Genomic DNA, 18,638 nt, shown 5'->3' on the forward strand with positions numbered 1-18,638 from the left:
GTTAGACCTGATAGCCTTAGGGTGGTCACCGCTAACTTTTTGCCTGCCTTCCTCTACATTTTAGAGACTCTTTTTACTGGTTTTAAGACTCTGCACACTTTACCACTGCTAACCAGTCAGTACTAAAGTGCATATGCTCTCTCCCTTTAAACATGGTAACATTGGATCATACCCAACTGGACTATTTAATTTACTTATAAGTCCCTGGTAGAGTGCACTATATGTGCCCAGGGCCTGCAGAATAAATGCTACTAGTGGGCCTGCAGCACTGATTGTGCCACCCACTTAAGTAGCCCCTCAACCTTGTCTGAGGCCTGCCATTGCAAGGCCTGTATGTGAAGTTTCACTGCCAATTCGACTTGGCATTCAAAAGTACTTGCCAAGCCTAAAACTTCCCTTTATCTACATATAAGACACCTCTAAGGAATGCCCTTGGTAACTCATAGGGCAGGGTGCTGTGCAGGCAAAAAGCAGGACATGTACGTGTGTAGTTTACATGTCCTGGTAGTGTAAAACTCCTAAATTCATTTTTTACATTGCTGTGAGGCCTGCTCCCTTCATAGGCTAACAGTGGGGCTGCCCTCATACATTGTTTGGGTGGTAGCTGCTGATCTGAAAGGAGTAGGAAGGTCATATTTAATATGGCCAGAATGGTGATACAAAATCCTGCTGACTGGTGAAGTTAGATTTAATATTACTTTTTTAGAAATGCCACTTTTAGAAAGTGAGCATTTCTCTGCACTTAAATCTTTCTGTGCCTTACAATCGACATCTGGCTGGGTTTAGTGACAGCTTCCTTGTGCATTCACTCAGACACACCCTAAACACAGGATACTCAGCCTCACTTGCATATATCTGCATTTTAAATTGGTCTTCCTGGGCTGGGAGGGTGGAGAGCCTGACACTTGCATGTCAGAGAACAGTAGCCTGCCCTCACACTAAGGACTGCCACACCCCCTACTGGGACCATGGCAGACAGGATTGAACTGAAAGGGGACCTTGTGCACTTCTAAGCCACTCTTTGTAGTCTCCCCCACTTCACAGGTACATTTGGGTATTTAAACAGGACCTCTGCCCCTACCACCTGAGACTCTTCCTGGAGAAGAAACTGGAACCAGAACCTGCATTCTCCCAAGAAGAACTGCCTGGCTGCCCAAAGGACTCACCTGTCTGCTTTCTGTGAAGGACTGCTGCCTTGCTGTTGCCCTGCTGCCTTACTGCTCTCTGGCTGTGGTGAAGAAGGGCTCTCCAAGGGCTTGGATAGAGCTTGCCTACTGTTCCCTGAAGTCTCAGGACCAAAAATACTTCATCTCTACAAGAAGGACCCCTTGTGCGGTGAAATTTGATGTACAGCCTGCCAGAAACGACGCACAGCCTGCACCGTGGTCATAATTTCACCGTATGCTGAACCGGAATGACGCCGTCCAACTTCGCATCGAGAAGAGCGACGTGGTGCCAGCGTAGCGTTCGGAAATTCGATGCACGGCCCACTGGATTGATGCACAGTCGAGACGGAATGACGTAGCCTGACTTCCAGAGAGGAATCGACGCAGCACCTGCCGTGCAATAGAAAATTCGACGCAACACCCACTGGATCGGCACAGCTCCTGTGACTTTGTCCTACCAGCGCAGGAAATCCAGGCATTGTCCCCGGGGCATCTGAAAACCCCACAACCTGAAGAGAATCCACGAGCGAGCACCAGAAATCGATGCACCGGCATCCCTGCGTGAAAACTAAATGATGCATCGCCGTGTGTGGCCCGAGAAATCAACGCACACCCCTTTGTTTCCACGCTTCTCCTCCTCTGCGGTTCTTTGCGGAGGTTTTTCACGCAAACCAGGTACTTTGTGCTTGAAAGAGACTTTGTTTGCTTTTAAAAGACTTAAGACACTTTATATCACTTTCAGTGATATCTCTACATTTACTTATTGCATCTTTAATCATTTTGACCTGCATTAATCCAGATGAATATTATATATTTTCTTAACACTGTGTGGTATATTTTTGTGGTGCTACATGGTGTTATTGTATGATTTATTGCACAAATACTTTACACATTGCCTTCTAAGTTCAGCCTGACTGCTCAGTCACAACTACAGTTCATTGCACAGTCACAGTCATGACATCACATGACATATTTACACTGACGAGAAGTAGGGGTGAATGAGATCTTCTCGCAAGTCAACTCTTTCCTCTTCACTACTGTCATCCTCAGTTGGCATGTCAAGATTCTCACCCGGTGGCACTGCAGGCTTTTCCTCTGGGATATACGAGACAGTACCAATTTGAATCATATTGTCCCTTTAAAGCCTTGTGTAACTTGGCAACTCAGTTATTAACATAATGGCAATGTTTAAAGCGGATATAAATTAATGCTTGTTGTCAGAATAACTTCTGAACACCTGGGCCTCACCCAGGTCTTCCAGGACGCACATGACAACTGTCAATAACTGTTGGTTCTTAAATGTATCCTTAAGAGACAGCTGAGAAACATGTGCAATTACAATAATGACTAACAAGTTCCTCTGTTTTCCCCATGTGTTTCCTTACAGCTGGTTCGGGCCGTCTCTAAAAGCCAGTGTTTCACACTAAATCCTGCTTAGCCTTGTTTAACTAGGAAATTACGCTTACCTCTCTCCAGTCTTCTGCAGCCTTCCCTTTGCTGTGGCAGTCCTCTGTTCGCAGAGGCACATATACCTTCACAGCAACAGGTTTCTCCTCACAGTGATGTGTTTCCTGATTTCTGACTTAGTATTTCTGATCTTCTCTGCAGTTACCACAGTACCTGCAAAACGCGGGCAGCTTGCAATTAATTTCTCGCATTGCGCTTTCTTTCGCTGACAAAAAGACACGAGTCATCGCAAATAAGGTAATACAAGTTTTTCTGTTTAATTTGGGATGTTGATCAGCGCTGATAGATCAAACTTATCTAAAGCCAGCAATAATATTCGGATCAAACTTATGACTGAAAAGACATTAGAGCAAAGTCTTATTTCTTGTATTAGTTGCACCTTCCTGGATCTTGTGCTCATGGTTGATTTTCAATCTGTGTTTTCTCAATCAGAATCAGATGTTGGTGTTCTAAACACTTTTGGGACAATTGAGAAATATAATCTGATTCCCATTGCTGTAGGAAAGTGCCTCTTTTGACATAGTTAGCCCCCCACCTTTTGCCTAGTATTTGATGTGGTTTCAAAGTTGTTAGTGCCCAGGGCCCCTGCTAACCAAATTCCCTGTGCCAGATCACTTTCCCACAACTATTGCGATGCATTGGCACAATTGGTAACACCTTTAGCTTCCACTATAAGTCCCTAGTAAATGGTAATTAGGTACCCAGGGAATGGGGTACTAAGGGTAGGCCCATGAGGGCAGCAGCACAGATTGTACCACCCTCAGGGACCGTGCATCCATGTGCATTCAGCACTGCCATTGCAGGCTGAGTGTCCTGGTGCAATTCTAAAATGCAAATATGACAAGGCACAAGCCTGTGCGACCTGCCCACTACACACTAAATGCAATATAAGTAAGTCACCCCTCTGGCAGGCCTTTCTGCCCTAAGGCAGGGTGCACTATACTCTACGTGTGGGCATAGGTGCATGAGCAATATACCCCTACTGTGTCTTTGCCAAACCTAGCACATAGTAAGTTAACACAGCAGGCAGTTTACATGCATGTGCTGGACACTGGTCAGTACGAGTTTCACAGCTACATGATGGTCACTCTGAACCCTGGGTTGTTTGGTATCAAACAACTCATAACAATAAATCCAAACTGGTACCAGTATTGAATTTATTGCAAATTGTAGCAAGGGGCAACCTTAGAGGAGATCCCTGCAAAAGTTGACTAACCCTGGCATGGTTGCTGGACAGTCACAGCCAGCCTGCCACCACCAGACAAGATTCTGGAACCAAGGGGTGAGAATTCTTGCTCTCTGTGTTCAGAAAACAAAGCCCTTCCTGGGCAGAGGTTTTACACCTCCTCCCCCCAGGAATGTGCACAGCCCTGCCTGCCAGCTTCAAAGGGCTTGCCGCCCTTAAACCTCAAACCCCAGCCCTGCTGCTAGCAGCAGATGGCTGCCTCCATTGCAAACCCACACTTTTGGTGGGAGCAAAGGCAGAAAAATGCACAACGGACAGTAGGAGTGGCCACCCCCAGACTGCACCACCCTTAAGGTGTTGCATTAGAGGTGACCCCTCCATTTCATTTTCTTCCATCTTTCATGGTAGTAAAATAGCCTATCAGAGATAGGGAAGTGACCTCTGCCCACAGGAAGTGGTCACATAGTGGATGTAACCACCCTAACGTAGATGGCCCTTTGGTCACTGTTAGGTAAGCCCCTAAACGTCTACTACATGCAGTATTTAGTGGGCACCCCTAGACCTGCAGGTCGAATTTTAAGGACATAGGAAGGCCTGAAACAAAGAAGACCTAGGGCTTGAGAACTGCATTCCTGCTGCACAAAGAAAAAGGTACAAAACCTTGCCTGCTGCACCCAGGAATCTACAAGCTGAGGTGTCACATGGACATCGGACAAACTCTGCAGAACTCCAGAGGACCTCCACCCTTCTGAAAATCACCAAGAGCTCCCTCCAGAGAGAATGTATCACTCCCTGCAACAAAAAAGCAAAAGACCAATGAATTCCAGTTCACTGACTGGCTGCTGACCAAAAAAACAGACATAGCAGCCAGACCAAATTCCACCCAATGGATGCCGAGGACAAATCCTGCAAGTGTGGCAAGTTTGGTGGCACTGTGATCTCCAGTGGCTGAACCATGCAATAGCCCGGGGTACTGGACTCCAACATTGGACACCCTGAAGCATAGTCCACTCCAGACTCTCAAGGGACCTTGAGCAAGCCCCAGTTGAGGGACTCAAGGACACATAAGAACCATCCCCCACGAGTGGTCCTGCTGGGCTGTAATCCACCCTCAAAGTGACCGGCCTGCTGCTTCCAAGGGCACCTTTGCGCATAGCGCTTGGCTCACATATCTGCTTGACACCCGGCCTTCCTTGGCTCTGCACCGGAAGACTAGCTGTGCTCTAAGGGGCCCCAACCATTTGCAACCTCTACACTTCAAGGGGACCCAACAGATTCACCTTGTAGTTCACCTGTGCATTGCTTTTCTAAGTGGTCCCCAACAGTGGTCCTACACCAGCTCCAAGGATTTTTCAGCAGCTGCTCCCGCCAAAACTGGGAACCACCCAAACTTACCCCATTGATTCACAGGACCTCTTGATGACCTCGATCTAAAAACAAAAAGAGACACTGATAACTGTATTGCCAGATTTTCTATGCATTTTAAAAGTTTTCTCCCATTTATTCCTATAGTACATATTTACGCACAAAAGCAAGACATTTCCTAAATTTTGAAAAATCATAAGTTAAAAAGTACTTACCCAATTTTGATGATCTTGGTCTTAGAAATTGTATAAAAATCTGAAGTATTTTTGTCAATTGTTCTCAAGTTATTCCTTTGAGTGTGTGTTTCCATTTTTATTGATACTAGTACAACAAATGCTTTCCACTTCTCCAAGATTGGCCTAACTGCTCGACCAAGCCACCATGAAAATTAGAGCATTAAGTGGTCTAGTTTTTGCCTCCACAAACCAAGGTGGGGTTGCTTGGACTCTCTACACAGTGTACATCATTTTTGTACATTATATAGAGAGCCAGCTCCCTACAATTGAATATTTGCATATGAACTCTTGAGACTCTTGAATTACTGAATAATTTGAAGTACTTTTGTTGTGATTAACCCAGTTATTTCCTCTCAGTGGAAATCCTTGTACATGATAATTTCAGTTCATGATAATTCCTAGATAATTCTTCAATCACACTGGGTAATGTTTCTACTTTGAATTATTGGTATGTTGATTTGATGTTAGTTAATACCAAAGATCTGTTGAGTTTTTCCTTTTTTAATGTATTGTTTCATTACAGGGAAATCTGAGTCCAGACCCTTATATCTGAACGATCCAGAATCCAGATATCCTTGATCCCAACAGTTCCCGGAGTACAGAAATCTAAATACGCAGATGTCCTGCTATTTCTCTCTTTCACTCTCACCCCAATTCTTCTCCAACTTGGAAACACCTAGGGTTGAAGTGTGTTCATCATTGCTGCCCTGTCAGTTCTCATTGGGATGTGGGGATTATCATCACCCCATTGGTACCACCTGGAGTTCAGGTGAGTGTCTCGCAACAAGCTACATAGGTGTGTAATGTTCCATTGTGGCTCACATCACAGTACATGTTGCTGGAACATGAGTTACCTGATGTGAGTAGGCTTGCTTAGTCATTGTAGGCCATGCGCAGGGTAGTGGGTTAGTCTACAGTTGGATACAAAAGCCTGTAGTCATGTCCCTGTACTTATTGGCTTGTGTGCTTTACACTTGTGGTATGTTGACAAACCTGTGACTGTACTTGCTTGATTTGTCTCTTGCATCCATACAGGTAAATGCTCATCAGTAGAAAGAGATATGGAGAGCCATCGCCCGGAAGGTGTGGACTCTGGGGGTCTACAGCCGGTGAGTGCCCACTGTCGCAAGCGTTGGGAGGGCCAACTGGGGCTGCCCTCCCAATGTGGGTGGGGGCATGTCGGACCATGACCTCCCTAATGACCTGCATTCCGGATGAGGCATACCCAGACCTCTGAACTACTCCTAAGTGTTACAGGCCAAAGGAAAAGAAGTGATGGATCACTGTCCTCAGCCATGTGCCTGGTCAAATGAGTAAAATGGCATCTGCCCCCCCATGGGGCACTTGTCTTTAGTGTGTGACGAGTTCTGATGTCTCACTACTGTCTGTAATGTGAAGATGGCCATCATAAATGTGACAGAACATACATTGTTCATTGGGTCAGCTAGAGGTCAATACTTTCCCTTGGTAAGTGGGGAATGTCCATTAACAAGATTTATGTGCCATCACTGTTGCCAACATTCCTTGTGCCAACATGTTAGAATGAGTCCCTTTCTCTTTTGACAAAATGTGCACACTGCTGTTTCATGCATGGTCTACCTGTGTTCATGGGATGATTTCTGTATTCCCTCACATATTGGTTCATGCCAATCTGTTTAGAATAGGACATTTGCAATGGGGCTATATTTCATGTAGTGTCACAGACAGGAGTGTGTCACCATTGATTGTTGGCTGACACATACCCTCACCTGTCATTGCATGTCATGTGGCATGTAGAACTGCAGAAGCAATGAGGGACATGACAGGTAGGATTAGAGTTTTTACACACAATGTGCATTTCCATGCCATTGATGTGGCATCATGTAGAAAAGTGCACTGCACATGTGTAATGGGTAAGGTGTGTTACCTGACTTGGGGCGGGTCCAAGATGCTGGCCGGAGCGGATGCTTAAATTAGGAGCTCTGCTCTCGGCCCACCAAAATCTGCCGTAATCCTGTTCCCTGCGATGCCCGACACTAATCCATGCAATGGGAGAAGTCCCCTACACATGTAGGACCGCTGTAAGCCTCGGCGAAAAATAACGGCGAACGCACAGGATCGATGCAGCCGACGTGGGCGCTGGAGAGGCCTGGCCTGTGGGTCCCGACTGAGAGGTAGGCGCGGATTATCGCTGCGCGCGGGCCTCCCGGGTCCCTGCCCGTACTTGCCCTCGCTACATGAGGGGGCCGGATCCTGCCGGCGAGCCGTGTGTATCCGGCGCGGAGCCCCCGAGGCAAAACGCCGCTCATACTGAGGCCTACTTGAATCCTCCGGTGCCGGGAGGGCCTGGTCTGCTCTGCCCGGAGCGGGAGCGGACGCTGCCGGTCCCCGACGCCACCTTCCGGCCCCCCATCTAGGCCAGCTCTCGCCACGGCGGCGAGCGGGATCGGGACTCTCGGGTTGCGGGCACCCGAGCTTGGGCCTCCCCGGGGGAGCCGCCGAGGGAGCTGTGACCGCGTGCAGGAACACTGACGCGGAATCAGTGGCTCACCCCCTGGTGAAGAGCTGCGAACGTGGCACCCTCGGAGGGGCAGAGGAACGGAGTGGGGGGCCAGGAGCCCCTGAAGCACAACAACAAAATAATCATATAAAAAAAAAAAGGGGAGTCAGAAACACACCATAAACCCAAGTGAAACTACTAACCACTACAAAGAGAGTCATAAACCCAGGTTTGAAACGAGCAGGATCCCATCCGTCCTCCCAGAGTCAATAATTCTCCAAATCGTAACAAGCTCTTTGGAATCTATAAGAGGGACATAATCAAGGAGGCACGCACAAACCTGCAAGGTAGTCCACACCTACGAATTCAATCAGAGTAAAGCACCAGCACACCCTGCATTCTACAGGGAATTTTAACCGATACCAGCCTCAACGAGTAATCCATCAGTGACCGCTGCCGCTGACCACAATAGTCAAGCCAAAACCCCCCAAACCGGGGAGCCACACGGACAGTGGTAAGCCACCCTCTGCAAGCAAATCCAACACACAAATTGCAACACTTCATCAAGTGAACGAAACACTGCATACTCATTCTTTGCAATTTGACAAACTTTTACAGGTAATAATGGACACCAAGTCCTCACTGGAGGGCAAAATCGACACGGCGGTCTTGGAGGTTACACTACTTCGCGCAGACCATCGTAAACTATCAGACACAGTCAACAACACAGAACTAGCACTAAAAACTGTCCAACCTGAGATTGCAGACATGAGAACTAAAATTCAGCAAATGGAAATGGAAATGTCACTACTACAACGCAAGTCCGAGGAAGCGTAGGGCCGCTCCAGGCGTAATAACATCAGATTCCTCGGTATACCAGAGCGAAAAGAAACACCCAACGCTGAGGAATTTCTAGAGAACTGGCTGAAAAACTTAATGGATGCACAAGACTCCACTAAAATACCAGTGATAGAAAGAGCGCACAGAATCCCCGGCAGACCTCCGCGGCCAGGTGCTCCACCTCGCCCCCGCGTTTCCTAAATTACAGGGACAGAGACCTTGTACTCCAACATTTTCAAACTACAGGTACAGTCAGCCTGGAGAATAGCAAAGTCACTGCCTACCCAGACTACACAATGGAAGTACAACGCAAAAGAGCATCATACATCAAAATCAAACAAATATTGCGTGAGCACAAAATCACTTACTCACTTATGTTCCCAGATCGCCTCCGAATAATTGTTGGAAAATGGGTTATTGGTAAGGGCAGGTAGGTACCTACACTTAGCAATTGGCCACTAACCTCCACTTAGGTCCAGTTAGGTCTCAGTAAATTAAACCCAGCTCAACCCTTGGTAGCTTGGCAACGAGCATCAAGGCTTAACTTAGGAGACAGAGGGGGTCATTCTGACCCCGGTGGGCGGCGGGAGCCGCCCGCCTGGAGGGAACCGCCAGAATACCGCTGCGCAGTCAAAAGACCGCCGCGGGTATTCTGGGTTTCCCACTGGGCTGGCGGGCGACCGCCAAAAGGCTGCCCGCCAGCCCAGTGGGAAACACCCCTCCATGAGGAGTGGAGGATGTGCGACGGGTGCAGTGGCACCCGTCGCGTATTTCAGTGTCTGCAAAGCAGACACTGAAATAAAAAGTGGGGCCCTCTTACGGGGGCCCCTGCAGTGCCCATGCCATTGGCATGGGCACTGCAGGGGCCCCCAGAGGCCCCACGACACCCCTCACCGCCATCCTGTTCCTGGCGGGCGGAATCCCCATGGCGGCGCAGCAAGCTGCGCCGCCATGGCGGATTCCCATGGGCAGCGGAAAGTCGGCGGTACACCGCCGGCTTTCCGCTTCTGCCCGCGGCTGTACCGCTGCGGTCAGAATGCCCGGCGGAGCACCGCCAGCCTGTTGGCGGTGCTACCGCCGACCCCGGCCCCGTGACCCCCAGAGTGTAAAGCATTCAACTATCACAAAACAGTAATTAAATAAAACACAGGAAACAGTTTAAAAATCCAAAACAAATTTATAAAAATAGATTATATTTGTATCTTTAAAATGACACAATAATGAATAAAATTGGATAAGGGGAACCGGAGATATGAATTTTTAAAGAATTATTCTTTTTTTTAGCACCTAGAAACAAAAAGCGCCAATCGGGTCATCTGGTTGCACCTCGACCGGAGCAAAGTCAAAGTTTACGGCCGACCGCGATGGAGCCCTGCTCAGCTACAGGCCGCGGGAGGCCTCGGTTAAAAGTTTACCTTCACACTTAGTCTCTTTTTTGAAGATTTTCTTCAGCGGGACGAACCTGCCATTCCAATACGACCTCCTGGAGCCCTTCTCCGGATACGCGATGCGGGAATCCTCGGTGGAGATTTTTACCTTCAGACTTATTCATTTTTTCGAGGTGAAAATCCTTCCACCGGGGTATACCTGGATCTTGATCCGACGTCCCTGGAGCCCTCCTCGAATACGCTGGCTGGGAGGTCTCGGTCAACTTTTTACCTTCGGACTTAGTCTCTTTTTCTGAGATTTTCTTTACCGGGACGAACCAGCAAATCTGTCCGGGTCGCGGTTGAGGCAAGCCGGCTAGAGTTGTCGCGGCGGGTTGGTCCCTCTATGGAGCTTTTTTTCAAAAGTTCTCCAAACTTCTCCAAACTTTTGGGGCTTCTCCCAGATGTACTTTTAAGGTTCTTTTGAGGTCCACAGCTCACCCCAAGGGTCCAGAAGTTCTGAAATGGTCCTTGGGGGGTGCGGACTACAACTCCCAGAATGCACCTGGCACAAACTCCTTTTTGGCCACTGGGCAGTGGCCAGCTGGTTGATTTCTTCAGGAGTTGGTGCAGGAGACTCTGGTTAGCAATTTTTCACCTGTAGCAAACAGGGAGTCCCTCCTTGAACCAGTTGAAGCCAGGCAAAGTCCTTCTTGTGGTGAAGCCCAAGTGTGCAGCTGGTGCAGTCCTTCTGAGTGCAGGTTCCAGGTGCAGGCCAGGGGTCCAGCAGGGCAGTCCTTCTTCTCCTTTGGTTCTTCCTTGTTGGAATCTGATGGGGATCTCAGGTGTGGGTGCAGGTCTGCTAGTTTTATCCTTGCTCCTGGGTGAAAAGCAGGGGGGTCCTGGTTCTAGAATCAGGTGCAGGGTCCTTCCCCCTGTGATGACCACTTCCTGGGAAGCGTGGCAAAAATCGATCCCAGGAGGCAATATTCTCCAAAAATCCATCATGGCTGAATCTGATTTTCAGAGGTTACATCTGGCTGAGCCCACCCACTGGTGTGGCTAAAAATCATAAACACACCCCTCTCCTGCCCTCTCCTAATCTAATCAAGGGGGCACCTAGTTGTCTGGGATTGCAGGATGTGGGGGTGTTGCTGGTTGCTACAAATGTCCAACTCTGCCTTTGAAGACCAGTTTGGCAGCCCTCCCCCTTCCTGCCTCAACATCTGCTGAGGGGAGATTCCCTCCCACAGGCACATTCCTTTGTGTGAAGCCAGGCCACTTCACACCTCATCAAGGCAGCCTGGCCAGGCTGCTACAGGCTGGCCAATCAGAGCACAGCAGCAAAAACAATGCATGGCTGAAATTGGCAACTTTTCAGTTAAAGTTTAAAACTCTTTACCTGAACAAGTTATATTAAATCCCACAACTGGAAGTTGTGGGATTTATTAGAACAATTCATTTGATACCAAACTCCCACAACATGGCCAGACCAGGCGCAGACCTCATAAGTCGCAAGAAACTAAGACCATAGGTCATGAACACATCCAGGGCTGTTGCAGTGGAAAGAAGCATCGTGAGGGTGGGCTGGCAAAGCGCCAGGCACCAGTTAATCCACGTCCCCCACCACCTGGACGGTACCCAAATAGAACTGAACTGTACAGACTTAAGTTTAGGCACCAGTTGTGCCACTCCGTTTAAAGCTGGGCATCCGCCCAAATATCCTATTATGTTGTTTTATTCACTCTCTTTTTTATGTCTCGGTGTCTAACCCACCTCCTTAAGATCAATCTCATCTTGCGCGGGGATCGGTGTGGGAGGGGGCGGCTACGAGGGCGGGCTTTCGTGGTGGGTTTGCGGTAGGGATGGTGGGCACAGATCGTTGGCTTTTCCCGCAGTGTGGATATGCAATGATTACATTATAATAGACAATGCACAAGGAGTTTATCTATAACATACTAACTTGGAATGTGAAGGGTGTGGCGGGAATGTCCAAACTCAATAGAGTGTACGCGCACTTAAAACGCCATCACATCCACATTGCCATATTGCAAGAAACGCATCTCACACCAGAAGACATTAAACACATAGGGAAGAAATGGGCGGGACTAATATGTGGATCAGGGACATCAACTTTTGCAAGAGGAGTTCTGATTTGGATAGCCCCGGGGGTCCCATACACAGTAGAACACACCACAACGGATAAAGATGGCAGGTTTATACAAATAGTAGGCTCTTTAGATGGTGAAAAGCTAGTAATTAATGGGATATAAGTCCCGAACATCAAACAGGGCGAGATCCTACTAAACACGATCTCACACTTATCTAATGACTTGACCGCAATCAGCATATGGTGGGGGGACATGAACTGCGTCCCACAAATAGATATGGATACGTCACACCCCCCACTGGTGGCCGTCCCAGTAAGAAAAAACTCTGAGATGCTACAGTCATGGATAACAGACCGTCGCTTAATAGATGTATGGAGACATTTGCACCCCCAAGAAAGGGAATACTCGTACCACTCCCCCTTACACCTGTTATATACCCATATAGATTTGATACTCAGTTCACAGGACTTAACGCACAGAATTACGAGCGCAGAATACACTGCAAGGGTTATCTCAGACCATAGCCCATTGGTCGTTCACATTAAATGGGGTAGACCACGTGCGTGTATCCCAACTTGGCGTCTCCAGCCACGATTGCTGCAGGACCCCCTTTCAGAAAAGATATAGCTACTCATATCGCCTCATATTTTACCCTAAACAATGGAACAACAAGCTCTAGAGCAAATGAATGGGACGCACATAAGGTGGTCCTTAGGGGCGCATGTATATCGTTGGCAGTGGGAATACGACAAACACTGCTGCTGGAGCTCCGTCAGCTAGAGCGGGATGTCAGAACCGCAGAATGCAAACAAGCAGAGGACTCCACCATTGTGACAGATCTTAACAGACTACGAAAAGAATGGTGCAAGGTGGATTGGCGCCTAAGGCAGTATGACTATCATCATTATCTGGCTCGTGCACACGCAGAAGGTGATAGTCCTGGTAGATTATTGGCATGGCTGCTAAAGAATGAGAGTCGTAATTCCCCAAACGGGGCAATCCGCCTCGACACAGGGATAATAGTAAATACCCAAGTGGAAATAAATAACGCCTTTAAGGAGTATTATAGCACACTATATAGGGCCCCACTCCCTCCATCAACAGAACAGTTAAACGAGCTCTTCAATTGGATGGAATTAAATAGCTTAACCCCAGATCAGGTGGAGGATTTAGAAAAACCAATAGATCTGGCAGAGATACAGCTAGTTTTGCAACAACTAGCGCACAGTAAAGCACCAGGCAATGATGGCATTCCCATAGAGTACTATAGTACATTCTCTGCGCAAACACTGACTCCATATCTGGGAATGCTGACTGAGGCCTTGAATCTCGGTCAGCTTCCTGTCACTTTAATGGAGGCACTGATAGCGGTACTACCTAAGTCAGGTAGAGACCCATTAGATGTGCGCTCATACAGACCATTATCCCTGTTAAACTCAGACTGTAAGTTGCTTGGTAAAATCCTGGTAAATCAGCTGCTCCCATGGGTGTCGGACCTGGTCCACCAAGATCAGTCCGGATTCATACCAAGCTGCAGTACTTTTACCAACATACGGAATCTACTGCGACTAATGGCAAATACCCCAGAGGGCGAATATAGCCAAGTAGCAGTATCATTAGATATTGAAAAAGCGTTCGACACTCTGGGATGGCCTTTCCTTACAGAAACTCTAAACCTCATGGGATTTAGTAAGACATAAATAAGCTGGGTTAGGGTATTGTATTCTAGCACAACAGCGAGAGTCAAGACAAGCGAAACAATATCCGAGAAGTTCCCCATAGAAAGGGGCACCAGACAGGGTTGCCCACTATTCCCATTGCTGTTCGCCCTTGCCATCGAACCACTAGGTGCCCGGCTACACTCACTGGCTCCAGCATGGGACATCCTGGATGGACACACGCATTGCATAGTATCACTGTATGCAGATGACACATTAATATTGTTACGAAATCACTCAGAGTCTCTGCCTGACTTGCTGGGGTTACTACACAAATTCGGAGTGGTGTCTGGGTTAAAAGTAAATTGGTCAAAATCCTGCCTATTCCCTATGCGACCAGTACCCGAAATACACCATTTGATTTCCAGCCCGGGGGACCTGAAATGGTGCTACACTACTTTTAAATACTTGGGAATAAATGTATATCATGACCCATCGGATCTCAAAGATGGAAACCTAGGTCACGTGATATGCTCCGTTAGGGGCTCCTTATGTTTCTGGTGCTCGCTCTCACTCTCTCCCATGGGCAGAGTTGCTATAGCAAAGATGTTGGTACTACCGCGTCTGCTGTACTTCTTCATGGCGCTCCCATTGGTACTCCCCGCCTTTTTTTTTTAATCACTGAACAGCACACTAACAGACCTAATATGGGGCAAATGTCGTCGGCACGTGGCACTAAGGAAAATATATCAACCACTCACAGCGGGAGGGCTAGGGGCACCTAGATTTGAATTATATTATGCTTCTGCCCAGCTACAATGGGTGTTTAAATGGCTTGGAAATCTCACAAATGCAGAAACGCAGACGATACTCGCGGACCTAGGTCACACTAGTATACTACAATATCTGATGAACCGAGAAGGATCAACGCACACACAAAACATCCTACTAAATATCGCTCACTGGATATGGGGACGCTTCGCACAAGCTGGGGACAAAAAGCCGCAATGCTCCCCCAAGATCCCATCTACTGGCCATCCCAAAAATCGAAAACATAGCAGGAAATGTAGGCCTGCACATATGGCCAGAGAAGGGTATACAAACAGTGGGTGATATCTACAGCGAAGGACGCTTTTCAACATACGACGCACTGGCCATGCCCATAATCTGGGGCAGGGAAGCTTCATAGCATACAGTGCATTGCGACAATTAGCTCGCTCAACCTGGAACTGTGGGCAAAATGAACCAAAAATTGCCCCTATATTACACAATTTGTTAGATAGTACTACGATCCCAAAAAACGCATCCAGAATATATAAAATCCTGACAACGCACACTGAACATGGACAGGAGCTAGCAAAAAACAAGTGGGATCAGGTACTTTCGGAGCCGCTCCAGGCACAAGCATGGAACCAGGCTATGAAAATGATTTATGAAGTGTCACGTAATCCCCGATTCTGCTATACTCAGTTCAGTTATGTTCCTAGAAGGCATTCATAGTGTCATGTCTGGCTTACAGAGATCTTTTCTGGGTCTGGCCTCCTCACTGATGGTAGTCAGTCACCCCCCAAAATCCTCTCCCCTCCACCTTCCTCTTTCCAATCCAAATCCGCTATTCCCCTACCTGTCCCAAGTACACAGACACATCCACACACACCCACCTCAACACACACAAGCAGCCCACAGTGATGCAAACACCACAAGGCACACCAGCATGCAGGTACTCAACATACACCAACAAACATGACATCAGCCACCACTTCACCAGACACCCCCACCAACCCCCACCCGACCCACACACCACATCCAACATACCCACACACACCACCACAGCAGCCAGTGACACATCCACCACACCATTAAACACCAGCACAACACACACAGACACATCCACCATATCCACAATACTCGCAGACACCACCACAACACCCACAGACACATCCACCACATTTAGCATACCTGCAGACACTCCTCCAACAGATGCACAGACATCCACCACATCCAGCATACCTGCAAATACCACCCCAACAGATACACAAACATCAACAACATCCAGCATGCCCACAGACACTACACCAACAGACACCCACAAATCCACCATTCCAACACCCAGCACCTCCACCTCCTAGCCCCCAAGACACGCAAATGCTCACACACTCACACCACCGAAACAGAAGCATACCTTATACATGCACACACCCAAGACTTCTACACCCACACACCAGACACCCACTCATTCAACATCCAAATCCCCAACCTCTTCTGCAGACCCTTCCCGTTTTCACAAGGATAGTTTACATTTTGAGCTTACCTTTTCCCCTAATACCTCCACCCCCTTCCAAACCCAAGAGGCCATCAACCACATACCAACCCACCCCTTCCACATCCAAGTCCCCTGTCACACCTGTCCCCCCTGCAAGCACCCATACCCCTCCTTCCCAGAAGAAGCCCTCCCCTTCAAAGAAAAAGCTCCCCCTCCCAAACCCAAACCCACCAATCCCAAATCCAACCCCATCCAAGGAAAATCCCTGAGGTGCCTGCCTGCCTGCCCAATTGATGCACCTTCCTGTGAAAGTTCCTTATTAGTGATTGGAGTGGGTGCAGTGATGTGCATGGACATATCTATGTAGACTTGCCAATGGCCTTTGCTCTTGTGTTTCTTGGGTACACATTTGTCCTGCAATTCCTGTTCTACCGTTATGTTGTTCCTGAGTAACCTGTGTTGTATGTCTACCTTTGTGTGTGTTTCAACCTGATTGCTGATCCATTTGCTGTTGTTTGTAATATCTGACTTTGTTGGCAGTGCTCGTGTCACCCAAGACAAAGGTATATGTTGACTGTATGGATATGTGGGTGATAATCCAAATGTGGAGTCACTGCATTGTGTTCTGTTTGGTATAGTAAGTATTTCATCTTGTGTTATCCAATGTCAGCATGTACGTGTTAGACACGTTCCCTGATATGGACTGTACATTTGTCTCATGTGTGGAAGCTTAAGTTTTGTTTGTACACACATGGGGAGTGTTCAGTTGTGCTCACTTCCTTTGAATTTGACTGAGCATGTGTCCATTTTGCTGTGTGTACCTTACAGCTACTTCATCTAGATATATGGCCCATGCTGTTCCAGTTGTATTTGCTTTCTTGACTTGCACTCCCACATTATGCCGATAGGCATATGACTTGGCTGTGCTATTGTTTGTCCCAGAGATACCTGAAGGGCCAGTTCCTGGCAAATGTTGTTTTAGGTGCAATTGAAAAGCGTGATGTATCCCAGTGCAGCATCTTCCCAAGAGTGCTCCTGATGCCCACATCCGTATTGTGCAGGCATTGTTTGCATAGTGAACTTTAAATATATGTCTCTCAAACTATTGTGCATCCCATTGTCCTTCCAATGTATTGCAATGTGGATGATTTTTGGGTCCATTGCAGGGCTCTTTAGTTGGAGGGGTGTTTGTATTCCATGACACATTCATACATATGTGTGTTCAATTTGATGACAGTCCATGGCATGTGTGCAATGTGGAGTGTCAGTTGTATTGGTAGATGTGATGTTGATGTGTTCTTGCTGTTGTGTGACATAATTTTGTGTACGCTTTACTGCCCAGGTGAGAGATAGGCAGACGTGTTTTGTGTAGTGTAGTTGTGCAGTGTCAGCGACCTGCCCAAAGGGGGCTTTTAATGGCTGTGAATGTGTCCTTCTTTGTGAATGACTCCGACTGTGGACACGTGTAGTTGGGCCCCATATCATGTGGACGATGGCGCGACAATCTGTTGTTAAGGTTAATGACACAGTTAGGTGTGTGTACTTAACACCATGCTTGCACCGTATTTACAAAATCCGCACTACATGGCGTTAGGATCTGACGCTAGCCTGTGCGCAGTATCGTAAAGCACACTGTTGCTAGTGCTGCAAAAGTGATGCTAGCCTGATAAGCAGCACGTAATCTGACGCTAACTAGCCTAGCATCACTTTTGTGCCTTAAAGTGTTGGGAAAACACATCCAAAATGCTGTTTAACAAAAAAAAATCTGAAAGGAGACTGCTGGATGTCCCTCTACTTCAGCATCTACAACCCCCCGGTAACAGAAGGCACCACATACATCAGAGGAGGAAGATGTGGAAGGAACATCTTTCAGCAGGAAAACTGCCCAGTAGCTTTTCTCTGTGGGACATTGCCCCTTTCCCCTTTGTTCTTTGCCAAAGATCATGCCAGTGTCAATACACCTGGTACTGTACTCTATGGGAATCTGCCACTGCTGACCACATATGTGGACTGCCATTGTGGCCAATCTTCCCTAATGGCATTGTGTGTCCCCCTCCTCACTAAAGCACTTTTCTTCAACACATATCCCATGAAATGTTCACCCCAATGGACTTTGTCGGGACATCCAATGACCCAATACATCTGTTGGGGTTGTTGTCTCATGGAATGTACATCAGTACTGCATAAATTGACACATGTAAATAAATTCACTAATCAAACCCTTGGTGTTGTATGTGTGTCTGAAGCATGACCACCATGGATATGTTGCATTGTGTGAAGTAAATACATTGAATGCTCATCGAAGGGATATCTGTGGAATGCAATCCAAGACAAAGCCACACACACTAAGTAAACATACTTGATGCATGTCATATGTACATTGATGAAAAGCAGTTTTAGGGCTTCTAAGCATGTAGTGTAACAGGTTTCACGCAGTCATTTTAACAGCTGATGTAACTCAAACCACAAACGGCTGGTCTAAGCAAGGACAGTACCAAAA

This window comes from Pleurodeles waltl, chromosome 5 (genome assembly GCF_031143425.1).
Source record: "Pleurodeles waltl isolate 20211129_DDA chromosome 5, aPleWal1.hap1.20221129, whole genome shotgun sequence".
NCBI classification, from domain to species: domain Eukaryota; kingdom Metazoa; phylum Chordata; class Amphibia; order Caudata; family Salamandridae; genus Pleurodeles; species Pleurodeles waltl.